The sequence below is a fragment of the Thunnus albacares genome, chromosome 7 (genome assembly GCF_914725855.1).
Source record: "Thunnus albacares chromosome 7, fThuAlb1.1, whole genome shotgun sequence".
Taxonomy (NCBI): domain Eukaryota; kingdom Metazoa; phylum Chordata; class Actinopteri; order Scombriformes; family Scombridae; genus Thunnus; species Thunnus albacares.
Genome location: NC_058112.1, coordinates 25688522 through 25700349, shown reverse-complemented (window position 1 = coordinate 25700349; position 11828 = coordinate 25688522).

Sequence of the window (11828 nt, the reverse complement as noted above, 5' to 3'; positions counted from 1 at the left end):
TTGTGTACTTCCTGATTGACTACCGTGTGTGTGAAAAAAAGCAATAATTTGACTGAAGATTCTCTGGGGATCAATAAGCGTGTGATGTACCAGGTGTCATTCTCGTACACTGTGGTGTGGCTTATCATCCCGGATGGCACATTCTTATTCACATTGTCCTACTCAGCAGTTTTATGAGCTGTGGTGGATGAGTAGACATACTTAGTGGGAGTTTGCTTTTTCACCAGGAAAATCCTCTAAGGGGACTGCAAGAAGACAAAACACTCCTTTGTGCCCTCGAGATCTCATGCTCCATAAACTACCTGCTAGTGTGCAATAACAAAGACATACACTCATACGAATGCTACATTGTGCAGATGGTCCACAGAAGTCCATTGCAATAATTTCAGTGTTGTGTGGCACCATTTTGAGAATGAGTGGCTTAAAATAGCTGCGACCATTTTGGACTTGGCTATCGTCAGTGAAGGGGAGGATGTGCTGCAGCTGGCAAAAAGGTTTCTGACAGTGACCATTGAGCCTCCCTGGATATGTGTGTGCACACATACACACTTTTGCACAAATACAACACACACACACACAAACACACTCATCCCCACAAGTTGGCAGGCCTGCCCACAGAGGTGGCCAGGGAATGCAGGCCAGAGAATGACTTTGCTTCTCTGTGTCAGCAGCAGCCCCCCAGCACAGAGGTGGGGGATGAAGGAGAGACTGCAACTATCCTTTGCTTGGGCGCTACTAATAAGAACAGGAAGCCCAGATAAAGGGCTCTCTTTCATGCTGTACCCACAGCCATAATGAGGCCTGGCATCTGATGGATTACCCAGACTTATTTTGCAAAGGCTGCCTCATTTTTCCAGTCGCCCTCCGCTACCCTCAGCTCTCCCAGTCAGTTGAACAAAGGCCAGTCTTTTTAGTGCTTTAATGGTTTCATCGCACAGCCATCACGTGTGTCTGGACTTTGTATCTCCTGCTCATTAATCGTTCAGTGATAAGACTGACACCATTTCCTTGGGGCTGTAAAGAAAGTGTGGGAGCACATGGTGATCATACTGGACATAACAGCCCCCTTTGGTAAAAATCATAATGACTGGCTATACATTGCCAGTACGTGTCATGTAAAGCAAATGCTCTCGGCTTGGAGGTGTTTTAAATTTAACTGTTACTCGTAGATGAGAAAACCAATCTGAAGACTTGAGGCTTTCATTCAACAGAGAGGATCTTTAGCCACTATAGGGTCCAAGTCCTCAACATCCAAGATAGCTTTTGTGACATAATGCAATCTCTCATTGAGCATTGCTTTTATCTGTCTTGTGAAAAAAGTATTTCTGTGATTTGCTATCCGTGTTCTAAAATAACACTCACTATAGCATTAGAAGTTGAAAGCTTTGTTGTTTTTTACAAAGTTAAATGATTATTGATTTGTTAGCATACAAAAAAAATACAGCATGAACATTTTGTAATGCAGCAGCGCAGGTGTTAGTTTCATCCACATCCATATTATCCACCACCAATGCACTCTTCCAATGTCATCTTTACAATTTTTTAGCTGTAATCTCTGCTGTCACGGTCTAAAACATTTGTCTCTTTGCATCATTGCTAAACATGCTAATGATGTTTTGTCCACGATGGTCTTGTTCTCATGGGAGATCATTAAATGCCACTAAAAACAGAAATATAACATTGATACTAAATTTCTTTTTTGAATTACCATCCTCTTCTAGACATATGGAGAGAACCACACAATGTATTGTTGAGTAAGGATTTTTAGTTATTTCCATTATTACAAATGTCAACATGATTTGGAATGAAGTTTTCATACTTCTGAAAGAAAACCTGGAAATTCTGGTTTCACTTCAGCTATATCTTTCTTCTAGTCCAATCATCTCAGAGTTTTGTTCTTTCTTGATTTGTACCTTTCATTAAGTGATTTTTTAAAAACCTTTTTTTAATAGGTTTCATTAAGGAATTAAGGAATTGTGTGTCAAAGTAATACATTAGTCATTTGTTGGAAACTTATACCCAGACTACATCATGGCACCTGGCAGCTTTAGGTTGACTGACTAATTCTCTACTGAGGTTTAAACAAAAGTAGTTTGGGGTGCACTGGAGTGTTAATGCAGTGTTCATAAGCCACATATTCTCAGGAAATAATTTTACATTTTGCTTCGCAGTAGCAAAAAAGGAGTGCTTTGAGCATGAATCATCATCATTACTAATTCACTTAAAAAGAACCATTCAAAAAGAAACAATTATTTGAGATCCACTCAGTAGTCACCCTCAAACAGCCTATTTGATAGACGAAAAGCATGTGAAGGACTTCTCACCTCTGAAAGTCTTCTCTGATCAGCAGGAAGTGAAACACCAAGGACAGACCAGCTGGGCACTTTGACTGCTTTTGCATCTGTTCTGTGTGTTTGTGCGTGAATGCATCTTTTTCATTTGTGTGTGTATGTGTGTGTGGGCTATTGAAGTCGACTCTGTGTTCTCTCCCAGAGCTTCCTGGGCCTCAGCCAAAGCCAGAGCTCTGTAACAGAAGATAAAGCTCGTCTGTTACCAAGACAGGAGGAAATGGAGCTTGGCTCTTTGGAGAAGGCTGCTCACAATTGTATTTACATCATTTTGGAGGAGAGCTCGGTCACACCAAACCCATGTGTGCTCATCAGAGAAGTGTCATGTCTGCACAGAGCTGTGGTTTGTTTAGAGAGCTCTCCCTATAGGCATAAACAAAAAAGAGGGGCTGCCTTTTAATTGCGGGGGTAATTTATCGCCTGACTTGCTAATTAAATTGCGTCTTCAATCAGCCTGCCTAACACCACGACTGCACAAAGCCAGCATTCGAGCAAGGCCTGAAGTGGAAGACTTCGCCGCAGGCAAGAAGAGACAGGGGGAAAGAGAGGAGAGGGGATGAAGGCAAGAAGAGATAAAGGCAAGTCTGGTAGACAGGTCAAGGATGGAGAGATGGAGAGGGAAAAGAGAAAGAGATGTAAGGGGGGCCGAAACATATGCCCTGCCACATATTGTCATTGATCCCTCTGTTGTTATGCCACAACTTACAGTAGTTGAGGTTGTTCACATGCACATATAGCTCCAATTAGTTTAGCAAGGCTAAAGAAAAGCTTCACCAATGGGACAAGCTTGAACTCACGTTGTTCCTTTAAAGGAAGCTATTGCCCCCCGAAACTTGCTCCAGGCCAGATATTTCTCTCTGGCAACTGGCACTAGTGCTGGAAGAAAGGCAGACTAACAACAATGCCTTCCCTCCCCAAAGCCCTGGCTTCTCAAACACCATGGCGTTTGTACCAGCAGGAAAGGTATCAAAGAGGTCAGCTGCAAGAAAAGAATCAAGCCTACTGGATACAGTCCGGGATTGGAAGATGAAGTCCGTGCACAGGCCCTCCGACAGGCTATCAAGTCACTGGCAGAGGCTGCCAATCAAAGCAGCAGCTGGCTCTGGCTGAAAAGAACTGGGTGGCAAGATGATCACCAGCCAGCAGGAGGGGTAAAAGTGGAGGGGGGTGCATCTGGGATGCCAGGTGTCACTGTTGAGCCCTCTGGAGGTGTCGTGGGCCTATCAACGAAACATCAAGGAAGGACCCCAGTGAATCTTTTACCCCTACCCTCCCACTACTGGTTATAATATACAGTCTGCATAAACAGGACTGAATTATTGACAGAACCCTGACTCGACTGATCCTGCTAAGCTCTGTTGCTGCTTGGGCCTAGCAACGAAACTCTCGTGAGGGAAGGTGCCCACCTGATGACCCCAGTGAAGCGTTTACTCCTACCCCCACTCAAGGAATGATTGCTGATTACAATAGGGGATTGTAAAACAAGTCCTATGAGCTCAACTCAATCTGCATTTTTGTGTAACTCAAGATTCTATTTTCAATCCTAATTTACTTTTAACCTCTTAATATAATTATTGTGCCCCATTTAGTGCTGGAGTGTCAAGGAAATGCTAAACACAGACTTTTTTGTTTCTGCTTTTAATGCAAAATTATATTAATGCTGAGCTTCGTTAAAGCTATCAATTGTTGTTTAAAGCTTGTGATGTACTTGCTTTTAACTACACATTTGCATGTGCATGATGGCTACCCCGCATATCCTGTGTTCCTTCAGTGTGTTGGTTGTGCACGTCCACAAGATACAAATGCAATATGTCAAAGCAGCTTCTGAACAAACCAGAATAGCAATGGTGAAGGTTTTGAAGAAAAACTAATAAATAGAGCGTGTCCATTTGTGTTTATATTGAGCAAACTCAGAAGTTCTCAATGAAAATATTCCGGTGTCTGCCGGGGATATTTTAAATTTTTAATCATCCATGTACACACAAAGCTTACAGGCAGCAAACATTCACAAGTATGTGAATAATTCTATTTGTGTTGCAGGTATATTATCTAGCCTGCACATTGGTAAAAAAGCATGTATATCATGCCTAAAAGCCAGTGTTTGAGATGTACGCTGATGCTGAACCTCATGAACTGCAAATGTACATATCGTACACTCATGCGTGGTGACCCTGAGTCACATGCATCTCAGTATGTTTGTTGTGTGACCAGGTCACGCTGTAAAAAGACTTGTCCTGCTGTCCCATACCCATCATGTACATTAAAGGACATGTCATGTACAACTATTCCCTGAGGCCACAAGTATGTTTGCCTTTGCTGCTTGGGTACAAATACATATACTGTAACATAGTGAAGTGTAGATACATGTGTGACAAAAGCACACAGCTGGTGACCCTGTCAGTATCCCACAGCCAACCTGTCCATCACTCACTGTCACCCAGGGGAGAGTGGGTGAGGACATCCACAGGTTACAGCACACCTATGTACGCTGCTATGACAGTTCCCCTGATGTGATCACATGCCGTCATGCAGGAAAATACTCGACTGTAACAGTTCACGTGATGTTGTTGTTCATTAGAGTGCACGCATAACCACACACCAGTGCAAAATGCATTATAAATGTAATTGTGTCTTTGATCCAACATGACATCCATGACTGGAATTTGTCACAGCCACAATGAGCAGCTTGTTGCTGCATACATAAAAAATCTGCTTCTCCAAGAACGTTATGAATTTATTAAACTAAAACTGTTTCATGCTAGTCCATTTCCAAAGAGATGCTGCTTGTATAATTAAGCTGAAATACAATTATCGAAGGTAACACATAGATTGAATTTTAATAGTGGTGTTTTGTCTTACTTTTGTCCAGCTAATATTCCATTTTATGAAATTACTATGAAAACAAAAGCATAGTGACATGCGTTTTGTCAGTTTTTTTAATTTTGTGTATATTGTATTTTAGACTATAAATAAAACATACTGCTAAGCTTTTCTCTCCTCACTTAAATCCCCATCTTCAGAACATCTGGTTAAATCATATTTTCACAGAGCAATATTTGAATATGTTCTTCTGTTGCTTCCAGCAACTCATCTGGTTTAAATACACTGCTGTCACAATGCACATGGCAGCAAAAGGGATCATGTTGGGATTAAAATACTTTATTTTAATGTCAACTTTTATACAATGATAATAAAAAAAAATAACGTGAATTTACTTGTCTTGTTTACATTGTTGATGACCTGTTGGTGTTAGCATCAAACAGTCACAATTACCACTTTATCACTTCTATCTTAAATTGGCTGTAATTGGAACTGTATATAACATTTTTTTCCATCTTGGAAATGAACTTTTATTCAAAATAATAACCTTCACCTTCTCTTCAGGAGTTAGTGATTCTTACTGCCTGGACATTAAATATTCTACTGATTTATGATTCATCTCACTGGTTGTCAAATGGCTGGCAGTAGTTTGATTACTTGTACATTTTGGGAATATGGGAATATGTTCTACTAAAAGACAATATCTATTGATATGATAATGTCCTTATGGTGGGTCCTGCTTTACGTAATCTTGAGGCCCTGTACTGTACAGGTTCAGGATGTCAAAATCTAGCTTTCGGACATTTTTACTGTGCTAATATTGTGCATATTCCCATATTCCCGAATTAATTTGCGTTTAATCTTATTACCACACAGCAAATATAGGGTTATATAATATCCCAACATAGGAATACAGTACACAATGCACAGAGAAGGGGGAAATGGGGGATTTGTAGGAGCCCAGTGGTTTATTTTTGCACTGAGGCCACCAATCAGGTTAATCCAGCTATGGATCACTGAGCATCTAATTTTCTTTACTTATGTTAAAATTGTGCCTTTAGTTTTGTGCGTCCTGCAAGAGAAGACAATAAATACACAATTAAAGAGTAGTGTATTCTTTTGTATATTAGTTGGGGTTTTTTTCTAACCCAATGCAAAGTGTTAAATCTAATGTTGCATAAACCTCCGAATAAGGCTCATGACCATCCTCCACAAAGTCAATACGGTATGCGTGAGAATAGAGCGCATTCATCAGCGCTCATTGCCATTGCCCCGTGTTTCATTCAGTAAGATTTTCTTGCTTATTGATTTTCTTTTGTCCATTATAAGCCCGGCGCTGCAACAAAAATGATAAACGTGACATGGTTGGGAGAAGCACTGTCATTGTGTATGAATTTAGATAAGACATTTAAAGCTTACTGCAGAAGCGTCATACATCAAGTTATTATCCATTGTCATCTCCTCTACCCTCTTTATCCCTTTACAAAGGGCAGTCTAGTCACTTTCGAGCCATCATTTGAAATCTGGGTTGCCTCACGTTAAAGGTCTTATCTGGTTTATTTAATCTGCCTCTATTGTGTGTTTCTGTGAAAATATGCGCTACCGAAAACATACGTCTTTAAAGTTATTTCAGTGATTCAACATAATTGTGTTTAGAGAAATCAGGTATCATCACTGTGTTTATCGTCAAGACTGTTGGGTAATTTAATGTTTCATCTTTATATGTACTCCTTTATTTTGATGAAATACCACTTACATTTCCTTTATTCTCGGCATCTCTTTGCAACTCTAAGTTCTGAGAAGCCTTTCCTTTTGTTTCCCAGCACTGCTTTATAAGTGTTGTAGCTTATTTTGTGTAGCCTCTTTGTTGAACTTGTTCACCTGTTTCAAATGCTAATTTTATTCTGGTGGTGATTAGCAGGGCGTTTTCCTTTGATAAAGATTCAGATTTAAATTTTATGAAGCATTGTTCTACATGTAAAAAAACACACACAAACACGATGTGAGGAGAGCTGCAAAATATAATAGTGCATCATACAGGGCCCTGAATCACATTAAAATTTACATTTCAATCAGTAACATCATCATAATATTAAAGGTCAAGTAACAGCATCTCAGGTAGGTGCTGAACCACTATGAAGAGAGCGTTTGTTGCACATTGGTGTGCCACTCATTTAAATGGGTGTGGGGGGAGGGGTGACCCAGGCTAGCTGTTTACCCCTGCTGTCAGTCATTATGTTGGACTGAAAGCTGAAAGCTTGAAAGTTATCAATCTTCTTATCTCACTCTTGAGAAGAAACTGAATAAGTTACTATTCCTTTAAGAGTAACTTTAACAAAAATCTTCTACTCATTACTACCTGTTTTTTTTACATCATGGAAACAAACATTTGTATCCTTTGAAAACCTTCTAAATCAAATTGCATCGATCTGAAATGTAAAGTCAGAAGTCATGAAAATAGTTCTCCTGGGAGAAAGTAAACTTTTCTGCCATTTTGTCATAAAGGCTCGACTACATGAGCTGCAAGAGCGACGGGATCAGGGGATGATGATAATGACAGTATTGAGGTAATTTAAGCTTTACCCATTGTGGTTGTGATTACATATGATACCTTTTTTAAAGGTATCTGAGCCCTTTTTTCCTGGAAGTTTCACTGATTAGCTTCAACCTGAGAGGAGATACTAATCACTGAAATCACCTGGCATAGTGTTTGATTGCATCGAAATTCTGCATACTTGGCCCTCTGTGGCACATGGCTGCACATCTGCGCTTTAGCCACAGCTTTTAGATCATAGAAAAAAAAACACCTGAGAAGACGTCATCTACCCACATCCATCCATCTTTCCTATTCTTATTTTCAATATCATGCCCCTTTGATTCATTAGGTTAGCTACCTAAGACTAATTAGATGGTTGCTTAGCAACAAGATGATGCAACAGTCCTTGCACCCTTTGAGCTCTTGTTCCCTCTGGTATTTGCAAAGCTCACAGATGCGCTTTGTGTTTGTGTATGAGAAGCAAGAGGCACTTGAGCTTCCTAATATCCTGCCATATTCACCATCATACACTGAACCATAACCAGTTATGCTGATGAGGTCATTAACTAAGCTAATGAATGCATTACTTAGCATATGTTGACACACTTGTTTTCAAACAACACGCGCTGGTATTAATATTAACTACCAATCTTAAAGCAAGAGGGCATGAGGAAGCTGCAGAGTTATTCTCATTAATATCCAAATGTATTCAGCAAGATGCTGAAAAATCGAAGCCAATTATCTACTCTATAAGGAATGGCTGTAAGCATGATCTTTATTTCATGTGATGTTTGTGTTAGTGTTCATATGGATGTGGCATCTGCATCTACATGTAGACACACCATGACAGCACCATGACTACACAACGTTGCATTCATAATGGCATGTATGTAAATATATTTGTTCTCTGCTTCACACTGCTTTTTGATGGAAAAAGAAAACATGTGACTACCCAGCATATATTAACCTCTGAAGCTGTATAACCCAATAAGTCTCTTGTTCAGATTAAAAAGGACCTTCCAAGGTTCATTTTGTATTCACTATCATTAAGCACTGATTATATATGAATGTTGGATCTACTTATATCTTTGACATAGGTCTCATGTTCTGTATGTTCTCACATTGTTACTATGTTCTACAGTACATGCTTTCACTTTTTCCACGATCCACTTGTCGTTACACAGCCCGCGAATGCAGGTAGACCATGCATGATGTTGTGTGTACAACTGGTCATGTTCTCCCCAGTACAAATTCAAAGACTGTTTTTTGCCATTGAAACTGCTGTTCACGTTGAAAGAGGTGGAATTTACCAATCACTTTGCTGAGTGGAATCGTTTCATTCAGTTCAGTTTGTTTCAGTCCAGTAGTAGTTCAGTCTCTTGTTGGATATTCAAGCTGTTACATTCAGTTCAATACAAAATTAGGCATACACAAGACCAGTTTATAAGGTAAATAGCTCAGCTGCCCACTATTTGTAACAGAGTTATCACATCATGATTGTTTATGTGGCTTTTGTGGTCTTTCAGCAATCTTCTAACCAGGCAGTAACACACAGCATGCCACACCTGAGCTGTCAACTCTCAGTCACCACTCGGAGGAGCTCCATGGTTAAAATCCACTGACTTGGTCTGCGCCAAAGGTGATTTATTACAGTCCATTTAATTTTCAGATTCTGTGTTAAAGATTAGTTTGTACATGTATTGAAAAACGTGAAAAAAAGTTCAAATCTGCTGTCTTTTGAGCACTAGCTCACCACAATACCAAGAGCATTTCATGGCTGAACGTGAGTTTCACATGTATTTCATAGCTGTCAAAGGTGATTTTGTTTTGGTGACTCAGAGCATTAAGAGCACTCACAGCAGCTTAAATCCGAATTTCTCAAGAATCCTTGTAAAATAAAAGTAAGAGTGTGGTCTTAGCTCATAGAGTGGTACATCATACTTATTTACTCAGTGGCATCATTCTTAGACAGATGATTCTCTGATTCACTATTGACCATCTATCCTCACCCTACCAGCATGTCATGTGACATTATCACCCTTGATATCCGCAGGCATGAGGAGGGCTTGATGCGTGCAGTGTGGGTGTCAAAATGTTGCCACTTTCCAGGCCACACAGGCGGACTGGCAAGGACATATGATCAACCCACAGAGGGCCAGTGGCTGGAAACCTTTCCTCTGCACTAAACATCTCAGGCTGAGACCAGATGATTTGACGTGGCGTGACAAGTGGATAACGGTACAGGGGACAGCTGGCCACTGTGCCCCGCAGGCCTACTGGGATCTGAAGAGTCTGTAGTTCAGAGCTGATTGAACCTGGCTCGCTATCTCCTAAGCTTTGTTTGCTGTGCGACTGCCCACAATGCAGTGACTACTGATGCTGAATAGTAACAAAAAAAAAAAAAAAAGGAAAAACCAAGCCAGACATGCTACTGCAGGGAGTTGAACAGCTGGCCTGCACCATTTCTGTGTTCCAAGTCAGCCAATTAGTGACAAACATGATTCCACAGTCATTGCTACCTCTTATTAATTCATGACTCTTGGAGAACTTGAATGTAAAATGTCTGCTGGCAGAGATTACCATATTATTGGCAGATGTTTTTTTTTCTGTTCGCCTCAACTAAAAGTTATCACAGTTCATTTGTGGACCTCTTGTAATTATTAGTAAATCCCCATAAGAAAACTACAACCTTAGCTAAAACAGCTTCTAGCATCTTTTAACATTTCTGGGCTGGTTCGCAATTTGCATTTTCTTTTCTTAAAATAATATAATTTGAAAACACTTCAAAAACTGTGCAGCTTCAGTAAAGTTTTAAAGCAGTTTTTTTTTCCAATGTCCAAAACAAAAATACCAAATGTCATATGTTGGTGTCAGCGCTGTAGATTCACACTGATGTTCAACAATCTAACAAGAAGAATTCCATGGTAGAAAAGTCAAACATGTCAGTTTTTCCACTTACAGCAGCCTCTGAGTGCAATGCAGCCACAAGACATTTGACTAAGGGGCTGTAACTCTGCTTTTTTAACCACTGGGGGAAAAAAACGTTCTTGCTCGAATAATAAAATCGATTACATCACACTATGCAAGTACAACTAACAGCCAGATGCAGCAAGTTCAGGTCAGTTCTCAGGGGGTCGTTGAAAGGTTTTCTTGGTAATTAAGGACATTGAATCTACCTTTAGCAAATGTAGGCAAGAGAGACTTAGGAAATGAGGACAAACCAAAGTAGTGACTTTAACTTTAAACATTACATTACACAGTTTTTTTTTCTTAAAGCTCACTGACCCACAGGTGGACACATCATTTCAAATTAACAATGTGCAGCCAAGAAATGTTAATCTGCACAGAACCTTATGTTAAATTCTAGATGACACCTCAAGGTTTCCAAAGATACTAAATATGTCCGGCTAAATCTATAAAGAGATCAAACTCTTTTATCCTTAATGAAGAGGTACATGTTAAAACAGAATATACATATATATTGTTGTACAGTTTAATTTTTCTTTTTAATTTCTTGTTGGGAAAACAAATGAGGTTAATAAAATAAATTGAGGCTGAGCAGCTTCAAATTTTGTACAGTATGTTGATGCTGAGATGTTTGCTATTTCTTGGCAGCCTGTTTTTCTGAGTCATCTCTCAGAGGATTTTGTCTAAAGTGACATACAAATGAGGTACAATCAAAGCTACGGATCACCAGAGTACAGTCGAATATTTTTTGATTAGATTATCTATAAGATATGTAAATAAACACATGTTTTAAATGTCACCAGAATTCCTGGCTAAATGTCTTGATTTTGTTTGATACTTTACTTTCTAAACTCCGTGTGGTGGCTGGATGTACCCAACCTGTATGTAATGAGCCTGGTAATTGGGTTGGATTAGGTCACTCCTGCCTGTATTGATTTGGATTTAGTTCATTTGGTATTAGAGTATTATTCTTATATTTTTCTCCCCCTCTCTCATGTTTGGGGAGGTTTTTTGAGTGGGGACCTTCATTATTTATCTTGTGTATTCTGTATTCTGAAAAGTAATGTGTTACTGAATTTTCATTTTGAATAAACCATGTTAACCCACAGAGACAAAGCTGTACTGAAAGGGGCAACAAGTCATAGAGCAGAGTGTAT